At 41.0% G+C, this 21224-nt stretch overlaps 1 protein-coding gene and 1 long non-coding RNA gene across 4 annotated transcripts in view; one reads left to right on the top strand and one right to left on the bottom strand.

Annotated features, from left to right (window-relative positions):
* The window catches only part of DSCAM (DS cell adhesion molecule), a 437468-nt gene that overhangs the window by 16926 nt on the left and 399318 nt on the right, over positions 1-21224 (top strand). The window lies entirely within an intron of this gene.
* Positions 2294-5928, bottom strand: LOC147653888 (uncharacterized). Of its 3 annotated transcripts, none has more exons than XR_015285363.1 (3): positions 4860-5928; positions 4178-4250; positions 2294-3081 (listed from the first exon to the last, which is right to left on the bottom strand). It is a non-coding gene; the product is annotated as an uncharacterized LOC147653888 (long non-coding RNA). The 3 variants fall into 3 exon arrangements; XR_015285362.1 differs by having other exon boundaries at positions 4757-4868; XR_015285364.1 differs by lacking the exon at positions 4860-5928 and adding an exon at positions 4357-4549.

Raw genomic sequence — 21224 nt, 5'->3', positions numbered from 1 at the left:
ATTCACAAAAATGCTTTCTGGCAAAGGAAGAGATCACAGATCAGATCAATGAGATTTCCACAGAAAAGAGAATTGAAGTGATTTAATTTTATCAGCCAGCAATCTTACATTTGGGACCAGTTATGTTTTACTGGTATCTCTAGAAAATAAACTTCTTTGAGAAAATATCATAGAAAAAAAGTAATTCTATAAAACCTCAAAAACCAAAGCCTGGCACGCAATTTCAAGATGAGCACGTGTACTTCTGTAAAACCATTAACATCCATGGCTTTTGATCATGGCAGACTCTAACAAATGTGCTGTTCCTGGCACATTTAGTTGTGCTCTGGCATAAATGTGTAAATGTTGGAGAAAACATGTCCTTTCAGGGCTGAGCTTCTCAATGGACCAGACACATCAACAGCAAGGAGTAAGCCAAAGAGTGGAAAAGGTGTATCTTGAATTATTTTTCAGAATACCCAGACCATTTTCATCCTCTCATAAATGAGACCCTGTCCAGTTCATTACACCTGATTAAAAGTGGCTACATTAGCCCTCAAACCCTGCACAATTTGACCGAAACCACACGAGGAATTGGCCCCTAAAAAATTCTGTTATTCCTGTTTTCTCTGTCCTTGCCTTTCAGGAATTACAGAGCTCTTCTGTTTCTGCTGGGTCTGAGCAATTGGTGAGGATCTAGTCTACAGTTTTTTGTGTATAAATGATCTTTTGGGATTATTCCAGGATAAGAGTGTTAGAACCACAGTTAATGAACTCTGAGTACAGAAATTGAGACTCCTTTCTGGATGATGGCTGTGGCAAATATTAACACCTGATGGACACATAATTGTGCTTCTGGAAAAAGGACTCTACAATTTTTTTTCCCCCCCACTAAACTGTAATTGCAGTTGGAAATGCTATTCAAATCCTCCTAATATTTGAATTTTTACTGTTGACCTGTCATACCTCAAAATTCCTTCTGTCTGAGATGGACAATTCACAATTTATTCCTCATCATAAATAGAGTTGTGGTGCTCCAGAACCCAGGGAATAAAAGCAGCATTCCAGCTTCTTGAGACCTTCCCAGGTAATAAACATTAATAAAGACACTTTGTTTTATGCACTTAAAAAAATTCCTAAATATTCTAGCACATGTAATAAAGATTTACTTGTTCTTGACTGTAGCTCATTGCTTTTGGATTTGGCTGGCAATTCCAGTTGCCTTTACACTGCTTCCCAATTCATTAATAGATTGATTAGAACATGAAACACAAGATAATATAGGATTAAATAGCAGCTCACATTTGCCAGCCTGCTCTTCTCTTTATTCAGAAAAGAAAGAAAAAATCATCACTGAGCCATCACATTGGGCAATAAATAAAAAATGTTGTTATATGACCCATTCCTAGAACTATTAATAAAAAAAAGGCATATAGACATCTTCAGTTTTGTGTTCATAGTTTGTGGTTTAATGTATGTGATGGAAGAAAAATCCCATCACTTTCTAGACTCCTGTTATACTTTTAGACACACTGATTGACAAGTCATAAGTAGTGCTCCCAGCAACATTTGAGTTCTGTGGATTTACAGCTCATTATCACTTATGCTCTCTGGTAAAGATTTAAAACTGCCACATTTTTAGAACCTGAAATAGGAATAAGAAAAAAAAAAAATAAAAGACTAAAATAATTACCTCTGAAATGTGTATTACTGGCCTTATCAAATCCTTCTTTTAGCAGGAAGATGTACTGGTGTTTTAAAACTCAGCAGCAATTGACATAAAGTTTCAGTGGAAATATTTCTGCCAGGATTTTGAAAGTGTGTTAGATCTTAATAGCTCCAGAATGAGGCAGAGGAACAGAGTTACGTGGTTTAGCATTAGCATAGAAAACCTGAGCTCAAATCCCAGCTTTGTTACCTGTTTTCAGGTGCAGAAGCAGAAAAATCTATTTGTTTTTCATGGGTTCCTCAACAAATGAGAATATCCCGTGCTCAGGAACACGATAGATGCACTCCATGCTGCTGGTTCCTACATGGAATTCCAAAAGGAAAACCAAATTAATTTGCTGTTGAGTGAATCATTGCTAAAGAAAATAGCCTGCAGAAATGCTTATTTTAAGCAGTGTTTGCACTGTTCAGCAGGCACTTCAGAAACCTTGGGGGTGATTTGGAGAATGAGTCGTGGGATGCAAATAAATCAATCCCTCCTGTGTATTTTAGTGTGGAAATCACAAAAAACCTGAGCTGGAGTGCACACACAGCCAATTGCAATGCAGTCCATGGTTGAGAAGGAAAAATGTGTTATTCAGGTGAGAAATCAGCTCCCAGGTATCAATTTTATTTTTTCTTCCCTGGATCAAGGGAGCTCTTTCAAGGTAATCTGATTTCAGCATTCTCTGTGAATTCTGCTGGCTGCCTCTGGAAAGCTGTGCTCTCTGTGCCAGGCAGTAATTGCGTTAATCATCCATTTTTAAATAACTGCATTTGAAGTTAAGTTGAGAATTGCTTTTCAGATCTTTAATTTGCTTTGGAAAAGTGAAATAATTCCCACAAGGGTTGTGCTAATCAATATTCCAGAGGCAAGTAACCTTTGCTAATACTTGAATGTGGGATACTCTATATTCTTCTGCTTAAAGGATTCTAGGGGAAAAAAATACACCAATTCCATCTGTAATTTGGCAGGTTAATAACTTTTCTGACTGCCAGGCATAGGGGTTTTTAGTCAACAGGAGATTCATCAAGTACAAAATTGCATTATATTATCTTCCTTTCATTGTTGTTGTTTTTATTTTAAACCTTCTTGCTAATATAAATGATGACAAATTGCAGGGCTGTAAATTTGAAAGTCCCTAAATGGCATTTTTGTCAAAGCCTTTCCGCTGAAATGCTTACTTGGAAAGATTTTTAAACCTCAGGAGCTGGGGGAGGGGTTTTAATTATTATTATTATGCATCATGACACAATGCATTATGCATCATGGTTGTTTTTCTGCTTTTTAAACACTTGTTATGGATGATGAAACTAATCCAAGCGGACATCCAGGGAGAGCTTCTGCAAAACCTTCCTGTGATGTCATATTCTGTTTCCAAGGAATTGCACAACCTGGAAATGAGAGGATGGGCAAACTCAGAGGCACTTAGAAGCACACTAATAATCAGCTGACAGGTAGTCATTGAGGGAAAGTCACCTTTTTTTTCCAAGGAACTGGATGAAAACCTCATGTTTTATAAACTAAAAATGGTAGAATGTGGGCGTTGCTGCCTTAAACATGGGAGTGTTTGACCCTGCCTCCTTTGAGGCCACCTGCAAATTACTGCTGATGCTCAGAATTTGCTTTCTTTACCTTGGTTTTCCCCACCCAGACATGCACATAACTGAAAAATAAATTGGTAGTGAGGCTGTTTGAAAAGCTGATGGGATACAATAGTGCCGGAGCTGCTTTTTCATCTTGCCTCTCTCCATCAAGTAAATATTGCCTGTTCCCTTGAAATCAGTTTGATATTTAGGTTCTGCACAGGTACAAGAGGAACAAAGGAGAGAATTGTGCATTCATTTCTTTAATAAAACCTATTTTGTAAATAGTCATAGAGCTTGCATAGGCTGCATCCTGTAAATAAGGGAGAGAGAGAAAATCTGAGTAGGTTTTTATGGAGACACAGCAGGCAATGGATTTGAGAGAGGAGGGAAAAATAAAAATACACTGCCTCCCCAGGAGGCAAGTAGAATCCAATATTTTGTATTTCAGGGTTGGGGAAATGAAATTTCAGTGTCACTGTGGACATTACAGATGATACTGGTGGTGACCCACAGATAATTGGCAACTACATTTGTTTCCTGAGATGCTGATCATGAAAATCTGAAATCTGTGTGTCCCCCCCATCCATATACTCAGAATAATTGTCTGGTAGTCGCACCCTGCTTTTTTAAAGGAAAAAAAAACCCAAAATCCCACAACAATCTCTTCTACCTCTGTAAATGCTCTGTACCTCCAGGCTGGCTCCAGTTTCTGCCTCAAGTTGAAACCTGTGGTTGTGGTTTGGGGGTTTTGCCAGGAGGTTTTTTAAATGAATTGATTTGTTCTTTTTTTTTCTGTATTTACTCTTCCTTCTTATGTTTTTCCAACTTTGTGGTTAGAGAATGATAATTATCTATTTTCCCCTACCCTATAGGGCCAAATTCAGTGAAACTGTAACAATACCTTTGGTGTTGCTGCTCTGGGGAGGATTTGGGATATGAAATCCTGACACTTGCCTCCATGCCTGGTCAACCTTCTGCAAAGATGTAGAAAAAATTACTCATGTGTTCCCTTCTCTGCTGCCAGGGCAGGGAGCAGCAGCCTCTGCTCAGGGTCACAGGATGGTCTGGGTTGGAAAGGACCTCAAAGCCCATCCAGTGTCACCCCTGCCATGGCAGGGACACCTCCCACTGTCCCAGGAGCTCCCAATGTCCAGCCTGGCCTTGGGCACTGCCAGGGATCCAGGGGCAGCCCCAGCTGCTCTGGCAATTCTGTGCCAGGGCCTTGCCACAATTACAGGGAAGGATTTTTTCCTGTTATCCCAGCTAACCCTGCCTTCCTCCAGCTGAAGGCCATTCCCCCCATTCTGTCACTCTTGTGAAAAGGCAATACCTAAAACACCTGATGTCTCCAGGATGGATTCTCTCTCACCTTCCCTTCTAGCAGGAATGGTGTTTGTCACCTTCCAGCAATTTCTGCCCTGACACACTTTGCTAAGCCTGAGCTTTCTGAGTGTATCCCACACAAAACTTAAATCCTTACTATTCTCAGGTGCTGCCAGCTGAATCAAAGGGAATTTTGATGTTATGGAGAAATTCTTGCTGGATCATTCCCTCTCCACTGTGCCCCTGTTGTTTAGACAAACCTTTCAGGCATCTCTTGAGAAGAAAGCACAAGGAGGTTGTGTTCTTGTGCTGCTGACTCCAATCTGAGCATGTTCAGCACATGTGCCTTGTTAGTTTGGGCTCCCTCCTGTTGAACTAACAAGGTTCTTTCAGTCACCTTCTGCAGGAATTGGAGAAAGCTGGTGGTATTAAATGGTTTTGCAAAGATCTCTGCTGGTTTTGTTTGTCCTTATAAATATTTTATGGCATCATGGCTCTGTAAAAATGCAGTGTTTTTGTGTAGTAAACCTAAATAAGGATAAGCCTGTGCAAGGTATCTTTTTTTTTTTTCCTCTGTGCATCAAAAGAGAAAAGAAGAGGAGAAAGTAAAAATGCATAATGAGGCACAGCATGTTTCTAGTGCTGGGTAACCTGTATTGTTGTTAGAAGATTTAGTAGAAATGTTTACTAGAAAATACAGTGTTCAGGCTGAATTTTAACAAGGAATGTTAAGCTATTATTTGTATTTGATATTCAGGCTGGCAACAGAGAGAGCTGCAGGTAGTGGTCAAAGATTGAGCAGCAAACCTTGACTCACATTTGGTTTTTTAACCCTTAAAACTTTCTCAACATGGTCAATTAGCCTTTTCCATTGCAAAAATGGAGTAAGACTTCTTGTGATTATTTTGTAGATTGCTTAATTCTTTTTTATTTTTCCTCTTTGTGTGTGTGGTTTTTAGGTTTTTTTTTCTTTTTTTTTTTAACCAGGTAGTAAAAAATTCAGTTTTAATGAATTCTTGATTGCATTATTATTAATATCTTTGTTTCAGAATCTGCCTCCACTGAGCACAGAATGGGAATGCTTGACTAGAAGTGAGGGGAGAAGAAAGACTCAATCTGATTCTTAACAATTAACCAAAAATATTCACAGTACTTGTCTTTAAGGAAAAAAAAAAAATTAGAGAGGAAATAATTTGGAAAATTCATGCCCCTTTTTGTTTAGTTAGAAACTTGGTCTTGTGTAAAACAAAGCCTCCTATTGCTGTTAATTCCTGACTGAGAACTCTCTCCCTCCATTTTAAAAATACTTCCTAAAAGTTTCAGTCAGACAGAAATGGCATTCTGGGTGGAAGTGCTAAATAGGCTTGTACATAATTAAGAAACGAGCAGCAGGCTGTGACTTTGAATGTTTGCAGCACAGAATGAGGATTTTCCCTTTGCTGAGATTCTATTAAATTTGACAATGAGAGAATTCATGGTTGACTTGCTCTTGGTGGTCTGTCAAGGCTGAAGCCAGTGGCATATATTGAGGTTTATAAACTGTTTATAAAGAAGAAGCTGGATGTCCCTTTGCACAAAAACACTGTCTGGGACAGTAATTCACCCCCTTTTTCTCATCACTCATCTGTGCAGGTGATGGCTTTGGGTGTTTAATTGCATTAATCCAGTAGCAACATCTTGTGAGCACAGTAGCCATGGAAAAAGCCCAGCCATGTGGTTTATTTGAATCAAAAGGTGGGTGCAGGACCTGTGCCTTGGTCAAACACACCTGATCATGTCCACTTTGTCAGGTTAAACAAAACATTATCAACAAGGGGAGATAAAGGTGGGGGGAAAAGCTGTTTTTCAGTGTGAAATAGCTGGATGCCCCAGTTTAGCAGACAAATGCCATGACAAAGTGGAGGAGAAGGTATTTTCTAAGAGATTTCCTAGTCTCTTTCTCCATGGAATGGATTTTTTCCCACAGAAAAAATAGGTTAATCTTCATTTTTTTATTTACTTACGTGAAAGTCTCGATCCTGCTCTGGATCCAAGGGTGGGGCAATCTCTTATTTATTACTTAGGATTTTTTCTTGCTTGTCAGATGTTGTAAACAATTATAATTGACCTGACAGTTACTGTAATTAAAGTTTTAATCTGGGTACACGTACGTCTCCAACAAAACTCGATGTTATTCTTTAAAATACAGAGTTATCATGACTTCTATTTTTTATCAAAAGAATTTTTCTTCCCTGCTTTCCTTGCACTTCCTTTCTTTTGATCTCTTTCCTCTTCCCCAGAGAAAAAAGGCATTGAAGATGAAGTTAGAGGACACTCGTGGAATTTGAGGATACTGAGTGAGATAAAAAGTAGGCAAGAGGAAAATTTTGTTTGTGTATCAGTGGAAATGGAGAAAAGTACTTTTTAGAATTAGAAAGGTGTTGAGAGAGTTAAAGAGGGTTTGAAGTATTTATATATTTTTTAAAAAGTGCTGTCTAGTTAGCTGATGTTTTTATACTTTAAAAACAAAGGAAATCATGTTTAACTTTATATCAGTAAAATTGTTTTGCAGCTTTGCAGTGTTAAAATGTGGCAGAAAGGTGTACATGGATGGCTGCAGAGAGGAGAGGAAGACAGGGTAAAACTAAACTGTACTTTTGATTCACAGTAGCTAATTCAAATTATATGTGTTCTGTAATTATGTTGCCTCGAGCTCCCATTAACGTTGATGAGCTAAATGTATTTATCAGTGGAAAAATAGGCTTCATTTTATACATCTAAATAGTTTAATGTTTTTAATGCAGATTGCCTGATTTGTAGAGGCAGCATCATCAAATGACAAGGTGGATGAGGGATGTGTGATTTTTTTTTTTTTGGAGCCTGTAAAATGCTACCAATTAATTCCTCCTGAGAGTGACTCTCAGCAACCTGAAGTCGTTGCTGTGTGATAGAAAGTCACTGCTCTGCATCTTTATTTGTTGTCTTCACCCAGGCTGTAGCTTGTATGACCTTGTGGGTGCATCCTGAAAAAGAAGGACAGCGGGGAAGTTGCCCCTGGTGTTAAAAATGTGTTTAAGCCCAGTTTGGATGGAGCTCTGAGCAAGCTGGAGGAGTGGAAGGTGTCCCTGCCCATAGCAGGGGTTGGGCCTGGATGCCCTTTAAGGTCCCTTCCAACCCAAGCCATTCTGTCATTCTGTGTTGCTGCACTTTAAAACAATGGGTTTTCTTCAGTAAAAGTAAGAAAAAGCCTGGTTGGAGTGCTGTGGTGTTTCAGATATACATAGTTTTATATATATATGTAGTTTTATATTTAGTTTTTAGATTTTTTTATATCTAAAACTATTTAGACTATATAGTTTTAGATATACTTGGGGGCAGGAATGTGGAGAGATCCTGGCTTTTCTGGAGGAGTGGAGTTCTTTCCCATCTTCCCCTGATGCTTTCCTCTCCTCCTCCTTACACCACACATTTTGAGCTGGCATGAAGCATCTTCTTTTTCCTTTCAGCACTACAGAATCAGTGAGAAGAATTAAAACCTGCCAGTTGTGGTCCCATCTGTATCTGTTTGGACTGCAGCTCAACTGTGTGATTGAATTAGAACAAACAGAGCCCCCCAGCAATTGAATAAGCAACAAAAGGTGTTTTCCTCTGAACTTCTCTGCTGGAAGTGTCCAGACAGGCAAGAGGGAGCTGCCCCTTCCTTCCTACAGGGGATTTCTTAGAACTGGGCCATCTTCTGCAAATGCTTTTTCATAAAAAATAGGGAATTGTGCCATTAAGTCTTTTTCATCCAACTAAAATGATGTTGCCTTCAACCCCAGCCCTGCTCCCCCTTAAATTGTTTCTTTTTTTTTTTTTGACTGGGAGGTTTGCTCTGTGAGGGTCTGAGGCCAATACTCAGCCCCAGTGATTCAATTCCACAGCATCATCTCCAAGTCTTTAAGAAAAGTCAACTCTGTTGGTGAAATAAATCTCGCGTAACGGAGTGAAAAATTAAATTCTTCTTTCTCATGTTATTTACACTGTTCTATTAGTCATTGCTATTATCTGTTTCATCATTCATCAGGACTGAAACAGCAACTCATTTGGCTAGCATTGGCTTTGGGCAGCACATGAGGTTAATGCACCTTTTGATCAGGTGCTTGTTGAGTTCCAAAGATGAACCTTGAGAGGTGCAGGGGGCTCAGAGTGACTGCTCAGGTGCACAGTGTCATTTTAGTCTGTTTGTGTTTGGGAGTGTCTTTTAAAAGCTGAGGGGTGAAATGTGCTACAGGTTGAAGTCAGGTGCCAAGATCACAAGACAACTTATTATTTTCTTTTCTTCCATCTTGCCCTCCATTGTTTTAATAAATTCTTCTTTATCTTTTCCACTTTCTATTTATTTTAAATTTTTTATTTCTGTCATGAGTGGCTGCTTACCTTGAGATGCCCCTTTATAACCACAGGATCACCTGTATCACCTACAAATCTATATAAAACATTAATCCTCTATATAAGGCTACTACTTCTCAGGGATTTTCTGTGGGGAGAGGGCAGCTAAAGTCTTCTTCCCCATCTTGGGGTCCTGCTCAGTGTCTGAGGGTGGCTCCTGAAGCTGTTGGTAGAACATGGGGTTGAGAGTCAAGCCCTAAATCTGTGACAGCAAAAATACCTGCAAGTGATAGGAAAGCACTTGAAATCCCTGCAGCATCACCAGGCAGGCTGCCAAACCCACAGCTTTTTAACTAAACAAACAAACAAAAGAAGCCCTTAGGCCAGAGAACAAGAAAGTTTGTGCTTCTGACAAAGAAAAACAAAAATGGTTTTTGGAAAGGTAGGGTTTGTGCAACCAACTGAATTAAAACATTGTAGTACCTGAGGGCATGGGAATCCCTCTGGGGTTTTTTTGCTTCAAGTTTTATTTGCATGAGGATTTGTAAAACTATTCTTGACTTACATAAATCATCAACCATAATAAGCCTTTATTTTAAGAGGGAGATTCAATAGGAGATTGTCTGCTTTGAAAACATTTCTAAAATGGCGAGGGGAACATCCAACAAGATTAAATCAAAAGGTGAAATAGAGCCTCTGTAAGGAAGGAAGAACCATGTGCAATCCTATATAACTTTCATATTAGAAATTAACAGTGCAATATAGCAGCTTTACATAGAAGGGCTGAAAACCATATTTATTTTGGGGGAGAATTGAATTGTTCTTGCATTTTAAGAATGCAAGAATCCTGTGGCAGGATGGTGTATTGCTCACCTTGGGTTCACATTTAGTTGTGTCTCACAGAGTTCCTCACATTTTCTGAGCTGGATGTGCCACTAAAACATCCTTTGGAGAGGAAGGATGGGCCCCCCAAACTGAAGAGATCTGTTTTATTTGCTTTTCAGTTTATATTTGTTTTGGCTGCTGACTTTCAGCGTCCTGACTGATTCACTCTACCCACAGGACGTGTTAAGGTGATGATGGTAGGTGTGTATGGAGCTTTCTCCCTCTCTGTGTTTTGGGGAGGTGTGAGATCTGTAAACTTTTTAAAATTTGGTTGTTTTCAGTGTGAGACAAGGGTGCAGTGATCCTTTGTGAGCAGCAGCAGCCAGGGCTCCAAACCTGAGGAGGATCCAGCAATCCCTGGTGATGGTGATGCTGGTGAGCATCTCTGGAGCTCCCATGTGGAGCACCTGTGGGAACCCTGATGTGCTGCTGAGCCCTGGCTGTGCTGAGGAGCAGGGAGGGAGCTGCAGGAGGTTTGCTGAGAATTCCTCTTGGTTCAGCTCCTGGGACCATGGAGGTCTTGCACAAAGAGCCCTGGAGGTATTATTAGTAAATCCTTCCCTGGCAGGGTGGGCAGGGGCTGGGATGGAATTGCCAGAGCAGCTGGGGCTGCCCCTGGATCCCTGGCAGTGCCCAAGGCCAGGCTGGACATTGGGAGCACCTGGGACAGTGGGAGGTGTCCCTGCCATGGCAGAGGTGGAATGAAATGATCCCTAAAGTCCTTTCCAACCCATTTTGTGATTCTATGATTTTGAAGCCCATGTAGAAGTGGCACTTACAGGCACAGTTTAGTGCTGTGCTTGGCAGTGCCAGGTTAGTACTCAGAGCCAGAGAGCTTAGAGGATTTTTCCACCCTAAGTGCTTCCATCTCAGATGTGGCAGGGTGAGATCTGTGGTCTCACAGAGCCAGTGCACAAATAAACAAGATTTTCATAGGACAGAGTGGTTGGGAGGGCATCAGAGGGGTGGCACAGGGAGTGCTCACGTTATCGTGGCTCTCTGCTGGGTTGGCACTGCCAGGGGCCCTCTGGGCTTGCTGCCAGCTGGGCCCCATGATCTGAACCCTGTTTTTCCTGCTTCCCACATAAATCTCTGTGCTCCAGAGCTTGGTGAGCTCCCTGGGGCCGTGGAGGACACCTTGCAGCCCCTCTGGGATACCCCACCTCCCTCAAGCTGGGTGTGCACAGGGATGCTGCCACTCTCCCCCTCAGCTGGGGTTTGGGATGAAGCAGCTCAGTCCTCCTCTCCCCTTCCATGTGGCAATTCACTGCTGCAGATTTCACAACACCTTTCCATTATTCTTCGTTAAAAGTCTCATTGTTTCTTAGTCAATTGTAAAATTGAGGCAGGGTATTGTAAGAGTTGGAAAACATAAAATATCTGTTAGAGCTAGGGTGTTACTGCATGCTGAGATCTGACTGCAGAGTTTTGTGCTTTCTTGAGGCCTCACATTCTGAGTTTTGTGATTTATACAGGGGAAATGCAGCTTTTGTTGCACTGTCACCAGGTTTCTTGGGAGAAAGTGTGCTTCAGCAATTTCTTAAGCCTTCGTTAAAAATAATACATTTGTGAAAATTATCCAGTCCTAAGGGTTTTTTTTTTTTTTAACATTTTCTTTGTTTTATAAGTGCAGCACCTTTTATCTCTTAGAATAAAAAAAAAAATAAATCTTCTAAGTTGCCTTGGATTTTATTGAACAGCAAAATACTTTTTCTTTTCTTTTAAAAGGCCCACCTGTACATGGAGCCCTGTGATGGCATATGCCTGTCAGCCTTTGTTTAAAAAGAGGGATTATTCTGACTCTTGAGACCAGAGAAGAAATCTTGAATCTTTTCTTTTCTACTTAGGATTTTAAAGCTAATCATTTTAAAGCTTATAATTTTAACCAGAGACAAAAGGAAACTTTGAAATCTGGATTTTTTTATTTTTTTTTTTTACATTTTTTATTTTTTAAGACACCACTCTGAGAGGGCTTCCACTCCCCGCTCCTGCCACTTATTCACTCAACACCGGTGTGCAAAACAACCCCAACCCTTCTCCCTGTTTATTTCCAGCTAGGATAAACATGGTAGGATAAAAAATTGTGTTCCCTTAGGCTGTGGGGAGGGTGGTTTGGGGCAGGCAGGTGTGAGGAGCAGCTCCCAGTGCTCCCATCAGTTCCCCATGGGGAAGTTCTGCTGCTCCTCCCTCTGTGCTCAGAGTGGGATGGAGCCATCCCTGGAGCAGTGTCCTGGTAAGAACAACATGGACCATCTTATTCCTGTTTTCCTTCAGAATTTCTTGCCTCCCATGCCTCTTGTAAGCAGTTTCCCTTCTTTTTTTTAGGTGAAGGAAAGAAATTGCTTGCCTTGCTGAAAGCAGAAGTGCCCTTGGGGGCTGTTCACTTGCTACAACTTTTTCCTCTTGTCCTTCAGTGGAAATGAGGAGGAAAGACCTGGGTTAAACTGGGATTGATCCCAACCTTTCCCTCCTCACCTCTACACCTCCAGCAGCTCGTGCAGGTGTGGTCTGGGCACAGATTTGCCCAGCACCTCTGCCTGGAAAGGTCCTTGCTGTCCTTTGTGTCTTGAGAGGGTTAATGCATTAAAGCTAACCAAGAAGCCAACGGGGGTTGTCTGAATCTCTGGTGCAAACTAAAACAAAAGTGACATGAGAAAAGCAGTCACCCATTGTTGCCTGATGATAGAGGAGTTTTTAAAAATCAAACGCTCTGGTATAGCCTGGCTGTGCACAGAGAAAAACCTAATTAATTATAAATAAGATGGATAAATAATTTAAATGTATCACTTATTTCTCCTTTATAGTTTAACTCATGAAAAAATCATTTCAATTAGAAATTTCAACTCAATCTGAAATGCAGAGAAGCATGATGGTTCAAGATGGATGTGAACTCCTTTATGATCTTGATGATTTTCTTTTAAAAATGTGTGCTTTCTTTTTTCTTCTCTTTTGGCAACATGGGTGATAAAAAAGAAAAAGGAAAAAGATTGCTGAGAGAGACAGAAACAAGCAAAATTTCCTTTGATAGGGTAACAGATTATATTTTTAATTTATAAATTAATAAGTATGTTGTGTGCAATGTCCAATTTATCAAAAATGTCTCGGTTCCCTTAGAATTCATGTTATATGCATGAAATAGATGCAGTTTTCCCCCATTAATTATAATATCCCATTTCCTCAAGAGTAACGAAAGATGATTCATTCCTCTCCTCTGGCCCTAACTGGCTCCTTGGTATTACTGATAATGGGTTTTCCCATTTATTTTTGACCTTGTGAAACTATTTATATTGGACTCAGCCGTGATGGATGGAGTGGGAACAGGGAACACATGGAATTAGCAGGTTCTTTTCCTCTGTACTCAGGGACAGCACCTCAAATATTGCCCCAAACATTCTCAGTCTCACTCTGCTCCACTGAAAGATCTTCAGCCTTGAAAATTATGTCTGTGGTCTATAAAGATAAAAAATAATTCATGATCCTGATATCCCTGATGCTGATTTTTCACCCTCTCTGCTCCTGTGTCTTGGTTCTAATAATTTCAAGGGTTCTACATTTAGGGCTACATTTATTTCTCCAGAGTTCTGCGTCTTTATGTCTCTGTGTTTTCCTCAAGTTTAAAGATGTGTATATATAGTAGCTGTATGCTGATGGCTCTCATCTGAAGCACAAAATATGTCCTAATTGCTTCAAATTACTGCTTTTGCTTTCAGTTAATAGTCTCCTGTTTTGTTTCAGTTTCCGCTATGCAATTTTCCTGCTCAAAATTGTATATGCAGAGTACATATATGCTTACATCTGCGGATGGCTGCGAGGGAAATGTATTGGATGTGGTGTGAAATGGGGGTTTTTACTAGAACTTGGTTGGGGATAATGTCAGGAGGAGACCAAAATCAGCAGAGATGGAATCAGAGCAGATCTGGTGACGGTGACTGAGCAGGAAGGTGTAAGGAAACGATGAGGTTTGATTAGGCCAAGAGCTGGTGCTGCACCAAGACTGGGGAAATCCCAAATTTCATTTTTATTGTTCAGCCTGGAGAAGAGAAGCTTTGGGGTGACCTAATTGTGGCCTTCCAGTGCCTGATAGAGCCAACAAGAAAGATGAAGAGAGAGACAATTTCCAAGGACAGGGGGGAATGGCTTCAATCAGAGTAGGGTTAGATGGGATATTTGGAAAGAATTCTTGACTGTGAGGTTGATGAGGCCCTGGCACAGATTGCCAAGGAGGCAGTGGCTGCCTCATCCCTGGAAGTATCCAGGTTCAGGGGGCCTGGAGCTTTGAGCAGCCTGGCATAGTGGAAAGTGCCTTCCCATGGCATTGGAACTTTATGATCTTTAAGGTCGCTTTCAACACAAACTGTTCTGTGATTTTATGATAACTTTGATACCTAGGAAAGCAAGATGAAATTAGCTCTACAGCTGTCTTCAGGGCAGTGAGTGATTAGCATACACACGTGCTCTTGAGGGAAAATTTTAACACCAGAGTAATTTGTGTTAGTTTTTCTATTGCTGTATTTTTTTTATCAGCAAGAGTGAATTCCTCAGCCACTGGTTCTGTCCTCTCTGACCCTAAAACAGAGACCTTTTTGATTATTGAGGAGTTTCATTACTATTAAAATAATTTTATGGTTATTTTGCTGTAACTCTTAGAAACCAAATGCTTTGTGCAAAAGAATTTAATATTCCAGTTTCCATTTGAATTCAGTTTTTGTATTTTCTCTTCGTGATACACAGAAGTCCTGATGCCCAACAGGTCAACTGTGCACATCTATATTTAATGATTTGATAAGCTTCTTCCACTGTTTTCTGTTCTGAATTTCCTGAGGAGAGCTTGTGAGTATGCATTTCTGATGAAGCATTTCATGGGAAAGCATTGGGACTTTTTTTTCCCCCTTTCCTCATTCAAAGTACATTTAATGTACGGATCTGGAAAGCCCAATTTTTTTAGCCTAATAAAAGAATCAGAGAGAGGGCGGTGGAGGGAAACAAGGTTTTGGAATTAAGTTGAGGCTGAAGGTGTAGTAGAGAAGTGCTGAATAAAAAGCTCTTTGGTCTTAGGCTTCTTCACATTCCCACCCGATCAGTCGAGGCTTTTCACTCCAAGGGTGTATTTGGTCGTTTAAGATTTTAGCATTTTCCCAAGGCTGTATTACAGACTCATGGATCATGTGTTAATGACACAGATATTTTGTTTGGAGGCTAATAATGCACATGTCACTTGTGGTAATTATCCAGTACGTGGTGTGTCCAGGGATTGTCCCTCTGTGCTGGCTCTGAGAGGCCCCTCCAGGGCTGGCTCCAGTTGTGGCTGGTGCAGGAGAGCCCTGGAGGGGCTGGAGCGTGTCCAGGGCAGGGAACGGAGCTGGGAAGGGGCTGGAGCCCCAGGAGGGGCTGAGGGAGCTGGGAAAGGGGCTGAACCTGGAGCAAAGGAGGCTCAGGGGGCCCTTGTGGCTCTGCACAAGTCCCTGGCAGGAGGGGACAGCCGGGGGGGTCGGGCTCTGCTGCCAGGGAACAGGGACAGGAGGAGAGCTCAGGCCTCAGGCTGGGCCAGGGGAGGCTCAGGGTGGGCAGCAGCAGGAATTTGCCCATGGAAAGGGAGCTCAGGCCTTGGCAGGGGCTGCCCAGGGAGCTTTGCAGTGCCCATCCCTGGAGGTGTCACCTGGACGTGGCACTCAGGGCTCTGGGCTGGGGACAAGGTGGGCATCGGCCACAGCTGGGACTCCATGGGCTGGGAGGGCTTTTCCAGCCTGAATCATTCTGTGATTTATGCAGTTCAACAGCTGCTTTTCTGTTCCCTGACATTTGTCTTAGCCCCCACTACTGGCTCGTGCATGGAAAGCTGCAGAAGCAGCTCTCCAGAGGTAGCACCACCCCAGGCCTTCTGTTCAAGGGCCCCTGTGCCAACAGGCTGCACTGTGATTGTGGGTTTATTATGTGATAAAGTGGCTGGGGAATAATTTTTCCCTCTAAAAATTCTTTTTTTTTTTTTTTTTAATGAAGTAAAGTAAGGAAAAAGAATTCTTCATTGAAGAACATAACATATAAAATCAGGTAGCTGAACTTTGATGAATTAGTTTGCAACCCTAGTGAGCACCACAGTTACAGAGCTGGCCTCTTCACTTTTGGGTTCAGTAATGATTTCTGATTAGCTCTATTTGAAAATGAGCTTCAGCTGGTGATTTACACAAACTAAAGCTCATCATTCTTGCAAATCTAGTCAAGTAGTCCTAATATGGCAAGGCTCCAAGTGGAATATGTTCAAAATGTGGTGGAAACCCGTGATTTGTATCTGTGTGTTGAAATTTTGCTATAAACAAGGAGCGCTGTGATCTTGCTAAATTTCACAGGGGAATCTTCCAACAGCCTTAAAGAGAAACAACAGTGCTGGTTATACTGGGATGGATTGACAGATTAGGACAGAAATCAGAAAATTGTCTTGTTTTTGTTTTGTTTTTTTTTTTTATTCCCAACTGAATTTAAACCAGAACTTCAAAGTGAAGATGGAAAAAAAAACAAACCCAAAAAAACAGGAAAAATAAGATTCTTAGGAGAGTGTACAGGCCAAAAACTCTGGGACAAGATCTTTTCTATAACAAACATCAAATGTAATGGCTAAAATAAGAATGGAGGAAGATTTGGGCAGCTGGGATAGGAATAGGAATAAATAGATGTGAAAATTCCAGCAGTTTGGAAAAATTCCTAACTATTGCATTTCACCTTTTGATTTTCTCACTTCTGTTCAGTTCAAGCATCATTTAAAGGAAATCTTGATGGCCTTGTGGCACTGGAGATTTTGTTAAATTTTGGTCTATACCCAAGCTCCCAACCACTGCTGTAACTTCCATCCCCATTATGTTCTTGAAGGGTTTTTTTTTCCCTCAAAACCATGCTCTGTTTATGGAGAAGCAAGATGATCTCTTATTTGTATGGAGAGAACCTGATTTGTTTTGCTTTAAACCAGCCTTCTAATTTCCCACCCTAAATATTTTCACAGCCAGCTTTGTTGTTCTACCAGGATTATGCTTCAGCTTAAACATTTCTCCTACTCCCTCAGTGTGCACCTCCCTGATATAATTATGCTTGGAGGAGGACAGTATTTATATCTTTCCATTAACTTCTGTGCATTAGAAATCAGATACAAACATAATTGAACAAAATTAGATGCATTTTCTTCCAAAGAATCTCATAGAGTAAAAAAATGAATCATCGAGCATTTTATTTGAGTTCTGTGTGGGATTTGCCTGGCACCTTTTGACACTTAATTTAATTTTGTTAAATTTGATATTGCAATATACATTATTTGATAAAACACTGCTCTCCTCTGCTTTCTTTCAATCACACCTTTTGAAAGAAGCAACTCTTTTGTGTGTGTAACAATCCCTTTTAAATCAGCTGTTTCAAAAATGCAAGGGAAAACACTCATTTCATTTAGCAGCAGGATGTAACCACGCTGTTGTGGCTTGGAAAGGGAAGTGTCAGTGCACTTGTAAGGATTCCAGTGCTCCCCCTGGCACTGGGGCTCACCTTTTTGGTGCAAGAATGAATACATAACCTCAGGAAATAGGGTGGAAAATCTGCCTGTATCACTGTATTATCTGACACTCTAATCACATAAGCAGTTCATCAGTGCATGTTAAGGTAGTGGCTGATTTTTTACCCAAAAATATTCCCAGTTTTACATCTTACTCAGTTCCCTTATCAGCCTTCTGCTGTTCTGTAGTTGCACTCTCCCTGATATGACCATTTTTTGTACACTTAGAGAACCAGCAGCAGCCTCTCTGCCTCCTCCTTTCATCCTCTAAAGGGCACAGATGCTGCAGGAGTCTGTGGAAATACTCCTGAAGATGAAAAATGACGTTTTAAAATTATGTCATAAAATTATCACTCCGAAGCTGTCCTGCTAAGATCATTTTACATCTTGGAAATGTGCCCTCATCCCTCTCCTGCTCTTCCATGTCACCATTTCGCTTTTAAAATAGCAGTAAATGTTATGTTAATATCTCCTTTAAAATCACTCCTTAATGTATGTGTTCATCAGGGTAAAATGCAGTACCCTAAAATATTGTTAGCACTGAGCATTAACATCAGAGAAAAAAAATGTCTAAATCCTACTTAAATGAGCATTAAAAGTTGTAATATTCTTTTAAAACAAGTCACTGTTGGATATTCCTTTCTGGTGCTTTGTATCTCCAGCAATTTTTGTCCACGCTCTGCTTTGAACTGAAGCAGAATTTTTGATGAATTTTGCTGTTAGTTTTGACATTCAAAGGTCAGTGAAACTCTCTATTAAGGTATTAGGCATAACATATGCTCATTATATCATAAAGTAACACTTATCTCACTTTGATAATGCAGCAGCATAATGGTGTAATAATATTCTGTAAATCACAGCCAGGTATCCAACATCTATATGTAAATGGAATTGGGAGCAGATGGGGGTTTTTGTCTTTATGAGCATTTATGGTGGTGTCTGATATCCTGGTTGACCTATCCACGTGTCCTTTGCAGTGGTAATCACATTTCTGTCACCCCACATCTGCCACATTCACCCATGGGCCTGGACTTTATTGGGGTTGCCTGTGGAGTTTGAAAGCATGGAAAAAACACATATTTTAAAGGTTGTCCAGTTCTCTGCTCCAGGTGTGCAGTGTTTCAATCCCAAATGCCTCCCAGCCACAAGAATTCATGTGGAATAAAGGATATGGAATGAAAGGTTTTTAAATGAAGATCTTTTAGTGGCTTTATACTTTTAAATTGTTGTCTCTGCACAGTGTAAGAGCACTGATGAATATTTGATGGTGTGGTGAAAGCTCTAGGTATGCAGATTTATGGAGGCCACAAATGGCTCACCTGGGCTTAAACATTCTTTCTCCTTATCCTTTAACCAAAACCTGGAAGATGTAAATTCAAGGTGATGAGGCAAATGCATCACTCAGAAGGGGCTTTCCATACGTGGACTTATTCTAATTAAAATATGCTCCATTCCATATTTACTTTGATAACTTTTAGGCAATGCTGATATGAAATGAAAGACTTTTTAAGCTTTTCACTTAGTGAGCAATACAACACTTTTGTTTTGTGTTTTTGTGTGTGTTTGGTTTTTTTTCTTTAATAGTTTGGCAAAGCTTTGAAAGATTCTTTGCAAATGTTAACTTGTTGCCTGAATCTGCAAGCTGAAGGAGGGATTGCTGGGTTTTTAACAGCTGGCAGTGAGATCTGTCAGTATTTTTGATGGGGATGGGCTCTGATTTTTCTAAGCTAATGATTTGTAAGAAATTAGATTTGGCATCTGGAAAATTTGGGTTAAGGAAAGGTCAAGGAATTAAAAGATTATTACAGGCAATAAAAACCAGATGGAATACAACATTATGCAGTGAAGAGGAACTTCTGGCAGGGCAGGGCGCAGGACAAGTGGAGCAAAGCCAGGACCAGCAAAGCAACTGGGGTTTCCACATAAAGCCAGCATGAGACACCCTCAATCTTTATTTCCTCTATGGGTGCAGTAACTGCTCTCAGACTGACACCTGTAGCAGGTGCTGCCATCAGCCCCCTTGCTTCCCTGCACTGCTGTTTCCACCTCTGGTGGGAAATTGAGTTTGGAGGTGTAAAACCTGAGCTGAGGCAGCGCCGTGGGACAGCACCAGGGAAGAGAGCTCAGGTGCCACATCTCCTGTGGCCAGGTCAGAGCATCGTGCCAGCGCCAGCCCAGCCTTTCTCCCTTTGGGAGAGGAGGATGAAGGGGTGGGGAGGGGGTGCAGGGTGGGGAGGCAGCTCTGGGGGCCAGAATTCACATGCAGGCAGCCCCAGCCACCCCTGGCCAGACCCATTAATCTGCTCAGCCTCGCTGCCTGCCAGAGATGTAAGTCAAACTTGCTGTGGGAGCAGTGCCAGGCTCAGCTCATCCCTGTGCATTTGGGCTGCTCTGGAGGAGATTGTGCCTTGTCCTGGGAGGATTAGGCAAGAGGGTGACACAGTTATATTTTTATTGTGGCAGTGCTACACGAAATATTGTCCATTACACATTTGTCCTGCTATTTAATTTGCTCTGGTGGTGAGGTGATGTGTGCATCTCATTTTTAGTGGCCGTGTGTCCTCGGTGCTGCTGCAGGAAGTTCTCAGGACAGTGTCCCTCCAATTATGTAATGCAGGTTACTTAAGCTTATGGATGTGTTGTGGGCTGTAATGAGAGCAGGGATTAGGAGCAGCATGTGCTCCAGGATAAAGAAAAAAAAAAAAAGCTTTGGGCTGACCCAGAAATTGGTTTTTTGTGACCTTATCCCACTGTAAGAGAATTTAGGTAAAGGTGAACTTTGGCTTGTGATGGCTCTGCTGAGTTCTTGCAAAATGTGATGTTGCTTTGAACAGTGAGAGGAAAAACTCTCTAGAGAAAAATATCTTTTTTTCTACAAGGGAAAAATCCATAAGCTGAAAGATATTACAAATTTGCATACCTGTTCATTTTAAAGACTAGAAGATTAGGTGAGGAGCCCCCAGAATGGGGCACGTGGGGTGCACAGGGGTGTGGGGTGAGGGTTCCTTACCCTGTAACACACAAACAGGAGCATCTCGGGGGGTTTCAGTGTGGGGAGCTGCATGTAACTCTGCCCACAGAGATCCTTCAGCTTCCCCATGGCATCTGCAAAACCAGACCCACATCCCTGGACAATCCCTGCATTTTCCGTATTTACGGAAGCAAATCTAAAATCTTCATTTTCTCCTTTCCCTAGCTACCATTTTCTTCTTCGTTTTCTTACCATTCCACTTTCTCCTCTTAACTGTATTTTCTAATGAGACTTGTTCCAGGTGTAACATGTCAAAACTTTGTTTGTAATGAGGAAAACTATTTTGATGAAATTCTAATTCTACAACATATTCAATAAAGTTGCCAGTTTTTTATATCACCAATTTTAAAAGTGCAATGTAAATTAGTGCAGGTGAACTCTTACATGTGCTTTCAGAATAAAGTTAGCAGGCTCCGTTGTGCCATCTTTAATACAAAACTTTTTTTTTTCTAGTCAGAATAAAATTGTTCTTTATGATTTCTTTTTTTTTTTTTTTTTTTGCTTGAGAGAAAAATAACATTTTTCCTTTACACCCTCATTTGGGGGGAAGAAGAGGTCATTTTAAAAGTTGTTACTGCCTCTTTCATTGTTAAATAACACAGTGGATTTATTTCCTGAGCAGCTTCAGGCCTCCTGAACACCCTTTTATACTTATTTTTCCCCTCAGATTCATTTATTTTTTTTAGATGTATTTTATTTCTTGCTTGAATGTTGCTGGCTGGCACTTTTGGGGCTGTGGCTGAAACGAGTGGCACCTCCTTTGCTCGAAATTCCATGGCTACAAACATATGGAGCAGCAGCCAGGTGTCCCTCACAGCAGCACTAAATGTC

The sequence above is a fragment of the Cyanistes caeruleus genome, chromosome 3, assembly GCF_971803275.1.
Source record: "Cyanistes caeruleus chromosome 3, bCyaCae1.hap1.1, whole genome shotgun sequence".
Taxonomy (NCBI): Eukaryota; Metazoa; Chordata; class Aves; order Passeriformes; family Paridae; genus Cyanistes; species Cyanistes caeruleus.
The sequence above is the reverse complement of the archived record's forward strand: the minus strand, read 5'-3'. Positions and strand labels throughout refer to the sequence as shown.